At 40.4% G+C, this 7802-nt stretch overlaps 2 long non-coding RNA genes across 2 annotated transcripts; both read left to right on the forward strand.

The window, feature by feature from the left end:
* Window positions 1-1284: 1284 nt before the first annotated feature.
* LOC127537087 (uncharacterized) lies at window positions 1285-5435 on the forward strand. Its single transcript, XR_007946570.1, has 9 exons — window positions 1285-1388; window positions 1585-1671; window positions 3483-3687; window positions 3946-4114; window positions 4205-4303; window positions 4396-4628; window positions 4719-4897; window positions 4979-5072; window positions 5150-5435. It is a non-coding gene; the product is annotated as an uncharacterized LOC127537087 (long non-coding RNA).
* Window positions 5436-6505: 1070 nt separating this feature from the next.
* LOC127537088 (uncharacterized) lies at window positions 6506-7303 on the forward strand. The gene is made up of 3 exons (XR_007946571.1): window positions 6506-6724; window positions 6848-7000; window positions 7113-7303. It is a non-coding gene; the product is annotated as an uncharacterized LOC127537088 (long non-coding RNA).
* The last annotated feature ends 499 nt before the right edge of the window (window positions 7304-7802 follow it).

The raw sequence follows: 7802 nt of genomic DNA on the forward strand, positions 1-7802 counted from the left end.
TGGCTATCCACTGATACGCTTGCTCCATAGTTTCATAACTTCATTGATACACATGCGCCACACACGCGGCAAAGACGACGGCAATGGCGGCGTACAGTGTAGCAAATGTGCTGATGAAGCTAGTGACCCTACTATCCCTGTTGCAGCAAAAGCTCCTTCTTCTCAATCACCACCGAGTTGAACAAACAATTATCGAGGACACATTACAGCACTTTGTTTACTTTCCCGGCTTGGTGTTTACAACTTTTGCCGCAAGTGCGCATGTCCACTGTTTTTTCTTCTGTTTCCGTCATATCGTTACAGCGCCCCTAGAGGTCCGGCATGTGTTTTACAGCGTTTCCATGCGTATCGAGTGCATTCATGGAGACGGACACAACTTCCTCCGACGCCTTCGTCTTTATGGCGATCGTTTTTGAAACTGTTAAGCGTTTTGTCTTCGTGTGGATGGGGCCTAAGACACCTGTGTGTACACTAATATCAGTAGCCGGTTATTCCCACGTAGGGTGATAACATTGTCATAATAAGTCATAATTTCCTATTCGGCTCCCTTAAACCTTCTATGTTGATTGAGAAAAAACGGGAACTTTGTTTTTACTCATAAGATTAGGAAACTGTGGTTCATTCAGTTGCTTTTTAAACCTTTCTGTAAATACAAACACAGCTACTAAGTATTTGTCTCTGTTCTCCTTTTAGTTGCTGTTTCATCCATCCCCTGACCTTTCACCTCTGCGTCAACTAGAAAAGCAAACCCAAAGGCACTTTTAAGAGCCATATCTTTCTATCTTTCTATCTGTCCATTTCTGTCTTTCTATTCATCTGTCTGTCTGTTTATCCCTGTAGCAGTGTCAGTGTCCTCGTCAGCCATCCGTAAATTCTTTGTATAGTAAGTCTGCCTGTTTGTCTGCACTTGTTTATTTGTTTATCTTTATCTGTTTGTCCGTACCTGTTTATTTGTTTGTCTGTATATGTTTTCTGCAATGGACAACAGACAGACCCTTGACCCCCAGAATCCCCACTACAAAGAGGGGAGGCGAATGGCGATTGAAATGAGACATGACCAGATGCTTGCTGAAGCCAGGGTTAGTATTTACATCATATGTTACTTAACCATAAATGTGGGTGACAAATAAGCTATTTGATCTGATAGTATTGGAAAGATCAGACAGCGTCCAAATCCCACAATTCATAGATGTTGAGGTTTGCTTTGATTTGCCACCTATTTTTGCTTCTAGTAAGTTGAACTGCATTTGATCAGACTTTTATCAGCACGTGGAAAGCCGCTGAGCTCAGGAGAAGGTCGTCTTCAGCAAAGAAGGCTAAAAGGCCAAGGCAAGGACAAGGAAAGCCCAGGGGGAGGAATGGTGGGCGACGCAGAGCCTCGGCTACAGGTAGTTTTTGTAAATTGTTGATGTGTCAAAATGCAGATCAGTTTATTCAGTGGTATTGCAGTAAACAACATTACCTAGTAATTAATGTGAATATTCTTTTACAAATTGTAGTTTAATAAATAGTATGTAAATGGAAAAATACATGAATGCAATCCTGATTGTAGTCATATTCTTTTATGTCCTGACTGAATTACAGTTGGACAGCCTCAGGCTGAGTGCTCCCTGTCATCCAGTGTGGAACATGTTCCAACTTTACCATCATCAAGTCCTCTGGAAAAATTTGGTAAATTACACTGATTAATGAATTCATGTATGTAATCAAGTTAATGATAGTTATTAAAACAAACATTAAACTCTAAAAACAATCTATTACATACACACGTGGACAAAATTGTTGGTACCCCTCAGTTAAAGAAGGAAAAACCCACAATTCTCACTGAAATCACTTGAAACTCACAAAAGTAACAATAAATAAAAAATTATTGAAAATTAAATAATCAAAATCAGCCATCACTTTTGAATTGTTGATTAACATAATTATTTAAAAAAACAAACTAATGAAATAGGGCTGGACAAAAATGATGGTACCCATAACTTAATATTTTGTTGCACAACCTTTTGAGGCAATCACTGCAATTAAACGATTTCTGTATTTGTCAATGAGCGTTCTGCAGCTGTCAACAGGTATTTTGGCCCACTCCTCATGAGCAAACAGCTCCAGTTGTCTCAGGTTTGATGGGTGTCTTCTCCAAATGGCATGTTTCAGCTCCTTCCACATATGTTCAATGGGATTCAGATCTGGGCTCATAGAAGACCACTTTAGAATAGTCCAACGCTTTTCTCTCAGCCATTCTTGGGTGTTTTTGGCTGTGTGTTTTGGATCGTTGTCCTGTTGGAAGACCCATGACCTGCGACTGAGACCAAGCTTTCTGACACTAGGCAGCACATTTCTCTCCAGAATGCCTTGATAGTCTTCAGATTTCATCGTACCTTGCACACTTTCAAGACACCCTGTGCCAGATGCAGCAAAGCAGCCCCAAAACATTACTGAGCCTCCTCCATGTTTCACCGTAGGGACAGTGTTCTTTTCTTCGTATGCTTGGTTTTTGAGTCTATGAACATAGAGTTGATGTGCCTTACCAAAAAGCTCCAGTTTGGTCTCATCTGTCCAAAGGACATTCTCCCAGAAGCTTTGTGGCTTGTCAACATGCATTTTTGCAAATTCCAGTCTCGCTTTTTTATGAGTTTTTTTCAGCAGTGGTGTCCTCCTTGGTCGTCTCCCATGAAGTCCACTTTGGCTCAAACAACAACGAATGGTGCGATCTGACACTGATGTACCTTGGCCTTGGAGTTCACCTTTAATTTCTTTGGAGGTTGCTCAGGGCTCTTTGGATACAATTCCAACGATCCGTCTCTTCAATTTGTCATCAATTTTCCTCTTGCGGCCACGTCCAGGGAGGTTGGCTACTGTCCCGTGGGTCTTGAACTTCTGAATAATATGAGCCACTGTTGTCACAGGAACTTCAAGCTGTTTAGAGATGGTCTTATAGCCTTTACCTTTAAGATGTTTGTCTATAATTTTTTTTCGGATGTCCTGGGACAATTCTCTCCTTCGCTTTCTGTTGTCCATGTTCAGTGTGGTACACACCTTTTCACCAAACAGCAGGGTGACTACTTGTCTCCCTTTAAATAGGCAGACTGACTGATTATGAGTTTGGAAACACCTGTGATGTCAATTAAATGACACACCTGAGTTAATCATGTCACTCTGGTCAAATAGTTTTCAATCTTTTACAGAGGTACCATCATTTTTGTCCAGGCCTGTTTCATTAGTTTGTTTTTTTAAATAATTATGTTAATCAACAATTCAAAAGTAATGGCTGTTTTTGATTATCTAATTTTCAATAAATTTTTATTTATTGTTACTTTTGTGAGTTTCAAGTGATTTCAGTGAGAATTGTGGGTTTTTCCTTCTTTAACTGAGGGGTACCAACAATTTTGTCCACGTGTGTATATCAAGAACAGTAATGATTAGCACCAGTTTGAATGATTGTTAAAATCATCTTTAATAACTCAAGTTAATTTATTTTAAAGCAAAAAACATGGAGCAGCTCTCTGCTATTTTGGAGTCATGCCATTCTGCTGAGCCTCAGAAAAGCTCCTCATCCTGGTCTGACCGTCAGCATAAAGCCTCGGAGCGCTGGAAAGAGTCAAGGCCATACAACCTCCAATGCCTCATTGAAGAAGAGGCTGTTGGGCATCCTTTGTGTTGTCTCTGCAATGAACCTGCAGTCATTCGGTTAGTATTCTAAAATACTAAACTTATTTCATGGCGGGCTTTTTTTGGAATTATGGGTCGTTGTGTATTTATTGTATTTTGGGGGAGCTGGTAGAATTTTTTTAGAGTCAGAAGCACCCAATTGGAAAGTGGACAAAATAATTAGCACATCTTCTGCCAGAACTCAAAGGGGCTAAACCTTGAGATGGATATCCCAGTTTATAGCACATTATTCCCATGAAATAAATATTTTATAATCATTTTGCCTTTCTCTCCTAGGTGCAGAGATTGTCTTCCTGAGGAGTGGTTCTGTGGTGACTGTGATATACTGCATCACAAAAAGCAGCCACTCCACAACCGGGAGTGCATTATTGATGGTTTTTTAAAGCCATTCCTCCAAGTACGTGCATCATGAACCAGGGCGATGGATATTGCACCCACGAGCAAGGTTCGTCTTGATCTGAGTATTGTTATCTTCCATATGTATTTCTAGCTTCTCACAAATAATGTAATTAATTGTTTTCTTATATTTTGTCAGCATGTCTTTTGCCAGTTGGGAAGGCATCATGCTCTTCTTGCAAAGGCACAAATATTGTCACATCACCAGGGAAACCAGCGATTTTAATTACCATCAATGGTAAGAAAAATTCACTACACTACACTAATAATTTTTAGGAAGTATGTGGTTGTTATGTATTCATGATGTTGTTTATTTGCGTTGTGTTCAAGGACGTTATGACTTGCATCAACCACTGCACTTCTGTGAAACATGCCAGAGGCAGTGGGCTCCGGAACTGAAGGACCTCATTAGGAGCGGTTATTGGCCGGCCTCTCTTAGTGTGTATACCTTGTACACTCTAGACCTTCTGAGCTCCTTTCAGGAATTGAAGGTCATTTCTCCTGGTTTTGCCAGACAGGCCTTTGCAAAATTGCTGGAGCATCGCACAAAGTGTGGAGGGAGAGTAAGTTCATTTATTCTTCACCATATTAAACTGTATTTCAGCAGACAGTTTGTAATATAACTATATTTTTATATTCTCTTTATCTTCTAGTCGGGACATATCAATGGAGATGCACTGCAGCGCAGTTTTTTAGAGTTGTCATACTCTTCATTTGAAAAAAAGCAACTGTGCTGTGGTGCTGAATTCACTTGCCCTGCCTGCACGCCTGAAATGTTGGCTGTTTCTGCAGATGGAAACAGAAAGTTATATCGCTTTGGCCAAAGTGGAAGGTGCTCTTTTTCCCAGTCTTTTTTATGATTCACTTATATTGTTATGTGATGAATGGATCTGTCTGTTTTTATCTCCCTCAGCTCTGATGACCCTGCCTTTCTTGAGGGGCTCTTTGTAGCCAAAGACAGTGAGGTGGCCATATTTACAGATGCCATCCAAAAAGCAGTCAAAAATGTAAGATATATTTATAATGTAACAAAACATTAACAGAAATGCTTTCATTTTATTAAAGTTTGTTGTGTATGTCATAGACACAGGGAAAAGGGAAGTGTGGGGACTCCCAGTGGACAGCAGCAAGAGAGAGATCAAAGAGGGCTTCAAAATTGGATGAAGAGGTGATGGAGGTGGCAGTATGTCGCCATGGCTTTCTTTTGAAAGCCCTTAATATGTACGGGGGGAGATATTTGCATACCCCCTCTTCCTTCAGAAAGAACTGATGCCAGCCAAGCCTCAGTTCTTTGCAATGGATGTGGCTTGCAAATACTGGCCCTACCTTGAAAAAGCCGCCAATGTCCTTCCGGCCCTCCAGGAGCTGACAACCATAAAGCCATTCCTTAGTGTGATGCATGCAAGAGCTCATGCAACAAAGTGTGAGGTATTTTAAACATATTTTTACATAGTCATATGTGAATTTTCAATGTTTACAAAAACAGTAATAACATACAAATGAATCTGATGCATAACTATGGTATTTATCTTTTTTGCATTATCATTACATCCACATTTACTTACTCATCGATCAAATGGAGCGGTAGGAACCAGGAAGGAGCAGGGACAACTGCTGGTGAGGAGGTGGAGCAAGTGAATAGCTACCTGTCTCGTGCCCTGACGACAAAGTACATGTCGAAAGCAGGTGAGTAATTCTTTTGCCATAATTTTTCTCTGTTCTTTTTAGATTGCATTTAATAAACTTATTTTTCATTTTCTACAGCACGAGTGGACATGCTTACATTGCATGCTCTGGGGTGGAACCACAAAAAAGGACCTTTTTACATCAGGCCCTTTCTACAAGATATGTAAAGGTAAGTCTGTATTTATGGTTTTGTTGTGTCATTTGTTGACCACTTTTTTTGTTCTCTCTTTAATATATTTATTGTATAACACTTTTTATCAGACCTGTCAAAGACTGCTAGATGAGACTGTAAGGCTAGCTGAGCTGAAAGCAGAGCTACAGTGCACTGACGAAATGGCATCACAGTGGATGTCCGAGGTGACTGAATGGGCAGCTGACAGTAAGTACAGTAAGAGTTGATACCAAAAAACTGAAAACAACAGTTTGTTGTATTAAATGGGTTTTATATAAAGATCAAAACAAGGTTTTACATTTCAAGTCATGTGTTCTATTTTAATTTACTTTCCCTCTAATTCTATAGAGACACCTCATACCACTGAAGGCACCACACGGGAAGAACGTCAACAGCCCATTGTGGGACTCTTCCTGAGTGTCAGGCAGCGGAAGTAAAGTCTTTATCGTCAAAATGGTATAACAATAAAACGTATATCCATCATATATCATATTCATATATCAATCGACCTTATATAACTATATTTGACATTCCACAAGCAATTGAATGTACTTGCAATCCACTGCCCATTATCTAAACTTTGTGTTCTTGTTCTTAATGTATCTTTAGACAGCAGCAAGCTTCGCCACTGCCTTCGTAGGAAGCTGGGAGAGGACAAGAAGGTGCTTCTTCAGGAGATGCAGACATACAATGCCTCTGCTCTATCAGAGACTGAAAAAATGGATGTGGCTGTTGTGGAGCATGCATTGACTGGAGAGTGCACTGTGTCCCCTTTGTGGCCATGGGAGGATCATGGCATGGGTAAAGATTCATAAGAACTGATTTTGAGGTTGTACAGTTTATTAAACTAAACTATATGTATTAAGTGTAATAATATTCCTTTTGTTTTGTGGCCTTTTTTACATTCACTGTTATTGGGAATAGCAAACATCACAATCAAGAAGAGGGTGTATGACCAAGTGATGCTCACCATGAGACTGCAAGAGGAGAAAAGCATTTTGGTGTTGGAGATGGTACAACATTGCACATGGTTGCAGAAGAAGGCAGATGAACTTCGAAACAAGGTGGCTGAGAATGGTAAGTTGAAGCAAATATGTGTTCATTGGAATCAAGCCTTTCAAACTGAAACAAGTCAAAGTGGTAGTGTAGTGTGTGCATTATGTAATCTCTTTTGTACTTTGAAATTTAGGCAAGACCGACGAAGGACTTTGCTGTCTCTTTAAAGGACAACTTTCAGAGGTGTCAGAGCAGTTGCAAGTAGTCATGCACCAGTACAAGACTGCTTTAGGCCCTGAGGCCTCTGCCCTTCAAATGGAGGAGGAGGAGGAGGATCAAAGGGCCCTCAGCAGTCCAGACAGCAGTGAAGATGAAGACATCGCCGATTAGGTAATTTACTCATGTGTGTACCGTATACTTGCGTTTTATACCTGTGACTTTTCTATACTTTCTTTTTCCAGATAACAGACTGCGGTGAAGGGCATGGACTTGGCATGTTTTGTTTGATGTAGGACAGTAGTAGCTCAGGGGTAGAGTTTTTTTTCAGCATACAGAAAGTTTTAGCAATTCAATCCGCCCGTATCCTGTTCTGTCCACCATGTTCCCACAACACTGAACCCACATTATGTTTCCTCAGTGAGTTCCTCATGTGATGATGATGAATGATCAAGTTTGCTCAAGGATGCCTTTGAGTTCCACTTGGGAGTGAAGAATGGTGTCCAAGCTCCTGCTGTGCTCCAGGTCCCCTAGCCAGGGGATTAACTTACCTCTATAGTCTGTACAGTGTTCAGAAATAAACTCATCAATGGAGGGCTTGCATTGTTTGTGTTTACTTTGAGACTTGTTGGATATCAAGTGTCTCTTAAAATGTGCACTGTTTAGG

Source organism: Acanthochromis polyacanthus, chromosome 14, assembly GCF_021347895.1.
Source record: "Acanthochromis polyacanthus isolate Apoly-LR-REF ecotype Palm Island chromosome 14, KAUST_Apoly_ChrSc, whole genome shotgun sequence".
NCBI classification, from domain to species: domain Eukaryota; kingdom Metazoa; phylum Chordata; class Actinopteri; family Pomacentridae; genus Acanthochromis; species Acanthochromis polyacanthus.